Source organism: Lagopus muta, chromosome Z, assembly GCF_023343835.1.
Source record: "Lagopus muta isolate bLagMut1 chromosome Z, bLagMut1 primary, whole genome shotgun sequence".
Taxonomy (NCBI): Eukaryota; Metazoa; Chordata; class Aves; order Galliformes; family Phasianidae; genus Lagopus; species Lagopus muta.
Genome location: NC_064472.1, coordinates 31,529,874 through 31,539,497, shown reverse-complemented (window position 1 = coordinate 31,539,497; position 9,624 = coordinate 31,529,874). Strand labels below are relative to the sequence as shown.

General features: G+C 41.5%; 1 protein-coding gene across 11 annotated transcripts in view; it reads left to right on the top strand.

Annotated features, from left to right (window-relative positions):
- Positions 1–5,833: 5,833 nt before the first annotated feature.
- The window catches only part of MPDZ (multiple PDZ domain crumbs cell polarity complex component), a 107,202-nt gene continuing 103,411 nt past the window's right edge, over positions 5,834–9,624 (top strand). For 9 of the 11 annotated variants that reach the window (XM_048930977.1, XM_048930976.1, XM_048930975.1 and 6 more), the window contains exon 1: positions 5,834–5,956. The gene's annotated coding sequence lies outside the window, so the exon portion shown is untranslated. Of the gene's footprint in view, positions 5,957–9,060; positions 9,178–9,624 lie in introns of all 11 variants that reach the window. The other 2 variants (XM_048930970.1, XM_048930980.1) reach the window with 2 other exon arrangements.

Here is a 9,624-nt window from a genome sequence, read left to right as displayed (position 1 = left end):
AGAACATAAGGCTCATGACTGAAAACGCAGACTTTCCTTGTGCCTTCAACTCTGAAAAATATTGAATTAAATCCAAACAGGAACACCTCCCCAGGTTCGCAGTTTGGATCAGAAGCAAAGAACTGCAGAAGACAAGTGCTAAAGTAGAATCTGAGACACTGATTATCTCAGCAGTCCATACAGAAGAGTATAGAAGCTGCTTGGGCAGTACCACATACAGGATGATCTTTCTGCATAGTAAACTGCAAGGGCATGTGATAAATCAATGTATTGCAATTGGTCTGCTTATATTAGTTCCACCTGTTCATCTTCAAGAGGATTTATTCCAAAAATAAACTAGCCACCAGGAGAAGTATTTTGTTATCTTCCTATAATAAGGATTTCCTCCCATCTAATATGCTGCAGTTTAGCTACCTGTAAAACTGGTTAATTTTGAAGCATTTTTTCAAAGAAATATACTTTGTTGTTCTGATGCCCCAATACTTAGTGAAGACAAACTACGATATTAGAGAATAATGTTAACATGATTAACTGAATACAAACTTATAAACTGGTTAGATCAGTTCTTCCCATTCTGATTTTAAAGCTCAAAGTATTCTCATATAATACATACCTATTTTTCTAATACATTTTTTTCAAAGATGTATCATCGTTTGTTTTCAAATACTGCATCAACTCTTGCATTAATGAGTACCGCTAGTGACAAGGTGCTCTGGAATTACAGAATCACAGAATTGTAGGGGTTGGAAGGGACCTCTAGAGATCATCAAGCCCAATCCCCTTGCCAAAGCAAGCTCCCTAGACCAGGTTGCACAGATGGTTGTCCAGATGAGCCCTGAACATCTCCAGAGAAGGAGACTACAAATTCTCTGGGCAGCCTGTTCCAGTGCTCTGTCACTTACTGTGCCCTTACTGTGAAGAAGTTCTCATGCACATTTGTGTGGAACTTCCTATGCTCCAGTTTGTAGCCATTTCCCCTGGTCCTATCACCACGTACCACTGAAAAGAGTCTGGCCTCATCCTTTTGCCCCCCACACTTAGATATTTATTGTATTTGATCAGATCCCCTCTGAGTCTTCAATTCCCAAGGCCGAACAGACCCAGGTTGCTCAGACTTTCCTCACATGAGAGGTGCTCCATGCCCTGGTAGCCATCTTTGTAGCTCTCCGCTGGACTCTTTCCAGCAGATCCTTGTCTTTTTTCTACCAGGGACCCCAGAACTGGACACAATACTCCAGGTGAGGTCTCACCAGAGCAGAGGAGGAGGATTACCTCCATAGACTTGCTGGCTATTCTTTTTAATGCACCCCAGGATACCATTGGCCCTCCAGGGCACACTGCTGGCTCATGGACAACCCATCATCCACCAGGACCCCCAGGTCCCTCTTCACAGAGCTCCTTTCCAGCAGTTCATCCCCCAACTTGTACTGGTGCATGCGGTTATTCTTCCCTAGAGGCAAGACTCTACACTTGCTCTTGTCAAAACTTATCTGGTTTCTCTCCACGCAACTGTCCAGTCTGTCCAGGTTTCACTGAATAGCAGGCAGCACAGCCTTCTGGTGTGTCAGCCATTCCTCCCAGCTTCATGCCATGAGCAAACCTGCAGAAGGTGGACACCATTCCCTCATTAAGATCATTGATGAAGATGTTGAACACAAGACCAGGCCCAGCACTGACCCCCAAGAAACACCATAAACCTCCAACTGGACTCTGTGTAGCTGATCACAGCCCTCTGAGCTCTGCTAGTCAGCCAGTACTCAATCCACCTCATCGACCACTCATTTATTCCACACTTTCTCAGCACTGTTATAAGGAGGCTGTGGGAGATAGTGCCAAATGCTTTGCTGAAATCAAGGTAGACTACATGCACTGCTCAAATTGTGCTCCTTCAAGCATTTCTGAAAAAAGAAACTTCTAAGAAGTTACATTTTCTGCAAGTGGGGTCTGTCAAATATACAGTTACCATCTGCAGAACACATTAAACGAAAAAAAAAACCCACAAAAAAAACCTTAATCTGAACAAACCAGACTCTCTTTATTGGTATTAAGTGTCTGAAAAATCTATGATAAGGCTAATATGCTTTGTCACTTACTTGGCTTAACTTCTCTGCTATGGGCAAGACCTGTGGTTTTAAACAATCCTGTTTGTGTGTAAATAAATGCTCTTTTAATTTGCCATAATTTCAAGTATTTTGTTTTGTAGTAATGAATAATTAGCATACCTTTTATGATTTTTTTTCACTCGGTGCTACCTTAAGGGGAATATTTTCTCTTCTATGCACATGTGTAACCTCCAATAGCAATAATAACAGTTATGAAGTATGGCCCCAAGGGAGACAATTTCCCTAAAACTTTTAAAATGTAAATCTATGCACCATTCTTGCCAGCATGCATGCTCCAGTAAGTGAAACTAATATTCTGTACTTGCCAGCATAATAATCCAAAAATTGAATAAATTCCAAGCACTAAACTTAAGAGAAAGTTCCTAATTTTAACTTTGCATAACAGCATGCTTGGTGTTACCTCCAACTGCTACTCACTTCTTGCTGTCTGGCTTCTGAAGTGGAAGTTTTATGTTGAGATGATGGAGGAGAAAAGTGTTAGGTTTAGTTCGATTGTGTACTTCTACCAATATAATTTCTGGAAAATGTATTGTATTCTAGTCACCTCCATGAAAAATAACATTTATTTGGACAGATAAAGTTAGAAAGCATAACCACACACTTAATACATTTAGACTAGAAATTACAGCAATTGGGAACACAGTTACCTTTGATCTCATGATGGTTTTCTGCAGTCTAATTCTGTTTAATGCTACTGACTACTCTTGGTGTGCACATTTGGAAATAAGATTTGATCTATAATAATCCTTAACATTTTCTGACAAGAATGATTTTGAGTGGTGTTTAACCTAAATTTCGTGTAAGTGCTGTGTTCAGAAGTGTAATATTGTGCCTGTGAATGAGTAAGTACATGTGCATAACCATTAACAAAAATATGCTGTAAGTACTGAAGACTAAGCATAAAAGCAGAATGCATTCAACTCTTAATTAGGTTAGTGCTTATGAGAAAGATTTATCAGACTCTTGTCTATGTTTTAAGTTCAGAGTTGGAATTTTTCAAGCATAAGCAATTATAAATACATATAGGCCCCTAAAATACGTGTTCTATGAATTCTGTAGGTAGGACATCCAATTGAAACTTCCATACAAAAATGCTGTGCAGTAAAAAAAAATACCCACATAGTATTCATACACAATTCAGTGTGATAAAACTATACAGTTGCTTTCATGAATACATCTTTTTTTTTTTTTTTTTTTTTTGTGCTAGGAAATACATGAGTTGTGCCAAAAATGTTGTCAAAGAGGTTTTGTAGGAAATACCATTTTGCAGTGAAGTCAGTGTTTATGACTGAGGTACAACAGGATCAGGAGCTTACTCTCATTTCATTTTTTAAATCCTCTATCCATTGCAGATTGGATTCTCAACAGTCCCCTAATGAGTGATTTAATGGACACAAAAAATGTCTTAGTTTTCTGTGAGGACTTTTCTTCTGAGTTTACTTCTCCTTTGTGTCTTCTAATAAATCTAAGCAGAGTCCTCTTAATTGTGCTAAAAGAATTCAGAGAGTAGACATCTCATGGAGTATTCACAATTCTACCAGCAGTATATTTTAGATTATCCTGAGAAATGAAGCACAGAATCGTAGGGGTTGTGTAGAACTGGAGGGAGCTCGAGATCACCAAGTCCAACCTCCTCCCTGATACAGCTGGTTCCCCACAGCAGGTCACAGGAAAGTGTCCAGAAAGGTTTTGAGTATCTCCAAAGAAGGAGACTCCACAACCTCCTTGGGCTGCCTGTTCCAGTACTCTTTCATTCTCATAATAAATAAGTTAATATTACTGGAGACAATAATAGCAAGTGCTTGGCTGTGTTGTCACTGTTTTAAGGTCCCCTAAATCGTCTTTTTAGTAAGTCTTCCTAACGGAATACAACATAATGGATTTTGTAGTAATGGTCTCTTGAGGAAGGCTTGCATTTTAAAAAGCTGTTTGCACTTTTATTTTAAAATCACGTGACAAATGTATGTAGATGTATGTAGATGTATGCATTCATTCAATAGCTCGCAAACTCATTTAAGCTTAAAATACGAGAGAGATTCTCTTCCTCCAGATTCTGAGGACAGCATCCTTCAAAACTGCAAATATTAATGTTCTACTTATACTAACACAGCTACAACGCAATTTTAATGTTGTGCACTAGTCGCACAACATCAAGCCCATCCTGGGTACTTGTTAATAGCATAAGACCTCCTGTTTGCAGAAAAGTTCCAGAGAGGTAACATGGTTTCCTTACTGTGGAACCAGTAAAATTTATTTCTGGTAAAAACAGGAAACAAGTGAGTAATTCTTGTTGCAATCTATCTAAACCTGTTAGCATGAATACGCTCCAGATCAGTAGTGTACTCCAAACCCAAACCCAGTTTTCTATGCTATTTGCTTGATCTGTTACTGGACAACTTGACTTCAATCATCAGCTATTGTAAGTGAAAACATTATTTTGCTGCAATGTATGTTTAAGGTATAGATGTGTTGTATGTTTACTGAGAAATCCACCTTTGCAAGTACAAGTATGTGAATACAACTAAGCCCACACTAATACTTTCAGTACTGCCTATGGTAACGGTCTGGAAGGTATATCCCACACAAACACAGGTTGTCCTGGGAGGGACTGTTACACAAGGGATATTGAGCATTAGGTGTAAAACACTATTACACCCAATTTTGACTTTTTAAACTCCAAATAAACTTCCTGACATCACCACATTTTATTTCAGTAAGCAATAGTTTAGAAAACAATTATATATTTATATTGTTTCATAAACAACAATTGTTTTATATATATACATATATGAATAAACAAAAAGAATAGCTGTCTGACTTTGCATTTAGTGAATTCACTGTTGAATAATGACACACGCTGACAAATTTCTATTGAAGACTTTATTCTAGAGTCACTGAAGTCTGATGTAACACGGAATGCAGGTGACACAATTCATACAGTGTTCACAGCTCCAGATAAATCAAACACAACCTTAGTATTTGATCTGATGGGCCAGTGCTCATCAAAAGACATTGGATGGAATAGTGCAAACTGTGAGTTAAATGCTGAAAATTATTAATTTTTTCAAAGTCATGAACTGGAAGAATGACTTTTAAACACTTGATTACACACAGGTTTTAAAATGCAGCACTTGGAGTTCTGCTGGCTGTAATGAGAAATACTGCCTGGAGAGCCAGCTTTCTGCAAAGGGCGATCTATCAGATGGAATAACAAAAACACTAAATGTACAAAGAGGGGCGTTCCTTTAAATTTGCATGAAAAGTACTCGGCTTGTGAACGTGCAAGTACCCGGATCATTTTCACTGCAGGACAGCATTTCACCTCCAGCAGACATAGAATGGATCGGAAGAGGAAGACCGCAACCGCCCCCTCCCCGGGAGCCCCCCCACCGTCGCCTTGGGCAGGGCTCCCGCCCCCCAGCTCAGCTGCCAGCCGGGGCCCAGTCCAACACGGACCTGAGCGCCTGCAGGGATGGGGCACCCAGAGATTCTCTGGGCACAGAGAAACACATCAAACCTAAATCTCCCCTTCCTCAGTTTAAAACCGCTCCCTCTTGTCCTATCGCTGACTCTTTAACCGTGCTGTTGTTTTCGTCTGAGGAACAGCTCTTTCCGAACGCATCCGCGCAAAGGGCGAGCAAAGCAGAACAGCTCAGCCCACCCCGCCCCCCGAGATGCGCCGGGTGGTGCTGCAGGGCCGGCCCGGGGGGGCGGCGGGCAGGATTAGATTTCAGGCCGTCGGGGCGTGCCCGAGCGTGCTTCCCCGCGGCGCGGCGCCGTTACTCGGGGACGGGGAGGGCGACGGCGGAGAGCGGGGCCCGCGGAGCCGCCGGGTAAGCGGGACGTAAGGGGCTGCGGGGAGAAGAGCTTAGAAAAGCGGCGCGCCGGCCGTGCGGAGTTGCGAGTCAGCTCTTTAAGTGTATTTATTCGCGAAGTTTTGTCGTCATGTTGTGGCTCGGCGGGCGGGGCGTTCTGGAGGAGGAGGAGAAAGGCCGCGGGGGGGCGAGCCTGTTGCTCCCCGCTCCGGGGCCGCGGCACGGCCTGCGGCGGGCGGGCGGCTGCGGGCCTGGTCGAGGCAGCCGTCCGCGCGTCACCGGCGGCCGCGGGAGGAAAAGTCCCTGAGCGCCTCCTTCTCTCGCTCTCCTTCCCCCCTTCCGGCGGGCAGTTCCCATCCCTGGAGGATGTCTCCTCCCCGCGGCCGCTCGCAGCCGCTGTGTTTCCCTTGAGTGGCCTCGTTCGAGGGGCTCGGTAGGCGCTGATGGGCTTCTCGGGGTCCTGCGCTTCCACTGCGGATACCGCTATCCGCGGGTGCCAGGCGCTTCTTGCAGCGCCGGATCCCGCTGCTGTTGGTCCCTGAGTGTGCGTTCGGGCACGGTCCTTTCAGCAGAGTGAGTGCGAGGCCTTAGTCTTGCCTTCTGATGTGTGAGGCTGTGTGAAGAAAAGGGTTTGCTGTATGGGATGCTTTCTGTCTAGGGTGGTTTTCCCTTCCGCTTCCAGTACGTTCCTGTGTTACTGGAAGGAATAATAGGCAAGAAAAGCTCTCGCAGAGCTGACCCTGTGAACTCTGTGTACTGCGTTTCATAAGATTGATTTGCAGCCTGGCTGAGCAGAGCTGCATTCTTTTTTCCCTTTCAGCTTCTAAAAACAGAATCTCATCATCCCTTTTGCTTCTTAGTACACGCAAGAGATTTTGTTAGCATAAGTTGCTGAAAAGAAAACGTTATTCCTAGCCATGGTACTGGAGGGGATAGGCGGAGTTCTTTGCCCAGCAGAGCAGCGGATGGGCCAAGTGAAAGGGCCTGGTTTCAGCTATTGTGACAGCCTGTTGTGTAATGCCTTGTGGTTTCCATATCAGCAGGGCATTTTCCAAGGTAACAACTTTTAAGGAGCGAAGAGTCTAAACAAATACACGGAAAAGTAGTAAAATGTGTCTGGGAAACGTCATTTCCCTACAAAAGTGGAAAGTAACAGAGCATTAAGAGAACAAGAATGCAGAACAAAAACGCCTCAGGGCATATTAATGTAGGTGTTCAGTAGCAGTGCTTTAATGGCAGAGAACATCAGAGAAGCATTGTAGTTTTCAGTGTTCTACCCCAACAATGGGTAACAATTATTTCGTATCTCCATATTGCACTAGCAGAGCACGCGTGTAACATTTACTGATTACAGCCAATGTTTCTGATACAGCAGTGTTTCTGCTGGCTTCCTTTATGCTCTCAAGAAGCTTTTCTCTGGGAACTGGATACATCCTCTCTTCACGTAACAGTGCACTGGGAAAGCTAGATCAATTTCAGCAGGGGAGAAAAAAAGAGCTGCGCTACTTACATACTAATTGATGTTCTTTATTTTCAGTATGGCAGTGTCTGTGAATTCTGTGAAGCAATGAGTGCATTGAAAACCAAAATTAAAAATGTTTGAAATTATATGGTCTATATCTCATGCAAGAAAATTTTAAATTCTAAAGATGATATGCATTACACTCTGTAATTGGCTTTCCTGTGAACCACCCTACTGAAGCAGTTTCAGCAAATACGATTCCAAGCTGATAATGTAGTCTCTCATCATTGGTAAGGACATTTGTTTTGCCGTAGGCATTCTCAACGAGTCAGTGCATAAATATGTCATTTTGTTTTCAGTGCCCTCTTTTCACACAGAAATTGGTTTGGAGTATGGTTGGTTGGTGCTTGTGGAATAATTGGCCTATATGGTTGCAGAGTGTTTCTTCAACTTTCTTTAACTGAGGCTTTTCAGACTCAGTTCTGGTATCCAAGCCACCTTGTATCATATTCTGGTTATGTGCTGTAATGACTTCCCGTGTGATTCTTCCATTATTTTCACACTATATGATAGGAGTTCTTGCAGCATTTTTGGTTTGTAAGAAAAATGATGACTCCTCATTGGCTTTACAGTGAGGCTTTTTTTCTTTCTTTCTTTTCTTTTCTTTTCTTTTCTTTTCTTTTTTTTTTTTTTTTCTTTTTTACCATTTACATATCCTGTTTTTACCTCTATGAGGAATCCAATATGTGTTAAGAGATGCAACTTCTGTGATGTAGAAGCTGTGTTTAATTAAGTTCGTCTAAATTTAATGAATTTGGTAATCAACTCTTTATATTGGAAAACTGAGTAGGCAATATGAACCATGCCTAAGTTATTTAGTATGGCTTGGGATGTATAGTGTCACATATATTTTGTGTATGCTGAAAAGCTGCTTTTCAGTTTCTGAAGCTAATCCTGCATTTCTAATGTTTGAAGAAAATTATTTCAATTAATCTCAATTTATTTACTGCAATATTTTTTTTTTTGTGAACGGATCATCTGTTTATTATTTTCCCTAGTACACCAAAAAAAAATTCCTCTGCCTTGTTGGCTTGTTTGTTTGTTTTTGTTTTGTTATGTTTGCAAAACTCTTTACCAGTCACTTGTAAATACTTTGCATCGTGTATGTTTATCTGCAAATGAAAGTAATAGGTGTTGTTTAGGCCCACTTCTGGGTTACAGTTGTAACCTGCACATCAGCTAGCATAAAACATTCATGTAGAACTCTTGACTATTACAGAATATTATTAATTAAAGAGAAACAAAGAGATTGTACATTTATCTGAAAGCTTTGCAAGTTTTCTTAAAATGTTAGTGTGATGTGTGCAGAAGATAAAATAGTTGAATGTTCACAATCTGGTTTTCATAGTTGGTTAGCTTTACTGCTATACTTTCCTCTAAGATACAGAGCTGCTGCTGTCACCTTTTACAAGTTTTTTATACATTCAGTGTTTTTCTGAGTTTCAGGAGGCTAGCATTGTCAGTTTACAAACTGCTTATAGTCTCCATACAGCCTTTGTGTCAGTTTTGTGAACTGGCTTTTTGTTTCTGCCTTGAATGTTTCGGAACAGTTTTCCTTTAATACAGCTTTTACTAATCCTGTATTTCTAATGTTTTTCAGTGTATTTCAGACTTCTCATGCTTTCCTGTTACATTCCTGACAGTCAGTGGAGATCTTCTTTGCTCTTTGTGGCACTTAATTTTGTTTATACGAAGCCCTCTCCAATTGATTTTACAGGTATTGTGTCAGTTAGTTCTCTTCTGTCATAGACAAGTGTGCAGTCCTTCTGCTGATGAAACAGGTGGTTGATGTTAATTCTGCTATTCGTGTCTTGTGGAAACAGGCTAGCCTTTTTTTGTTATCTTAATTCTTTTCCACTGCTTGCTTCTTATTCCTCTTATTTTTCCCTTTTTTGTTTTCCTCCTCTATGCTCAAGTATGTTTATCACTGTCACTGTGAGTAGTGAAGGCTGTACTTGTCAGAATACAGTTGTTGAGCCTGTCTAATACTTCTGGGAGTCCTTGGAAGTGCTGTATGAACAGCAGAATTGCCTTTTGTAGCAGTGGAAAAATAGGAAGCATGAGATCTTTCAGATGAGCTTGAATGGTTTCAGATGTCTTTGTATTGCCAAGACGTTTTCCAGAAGTCCGAGGATCACTGTAATTTTCTTCAGGGATGTTATCC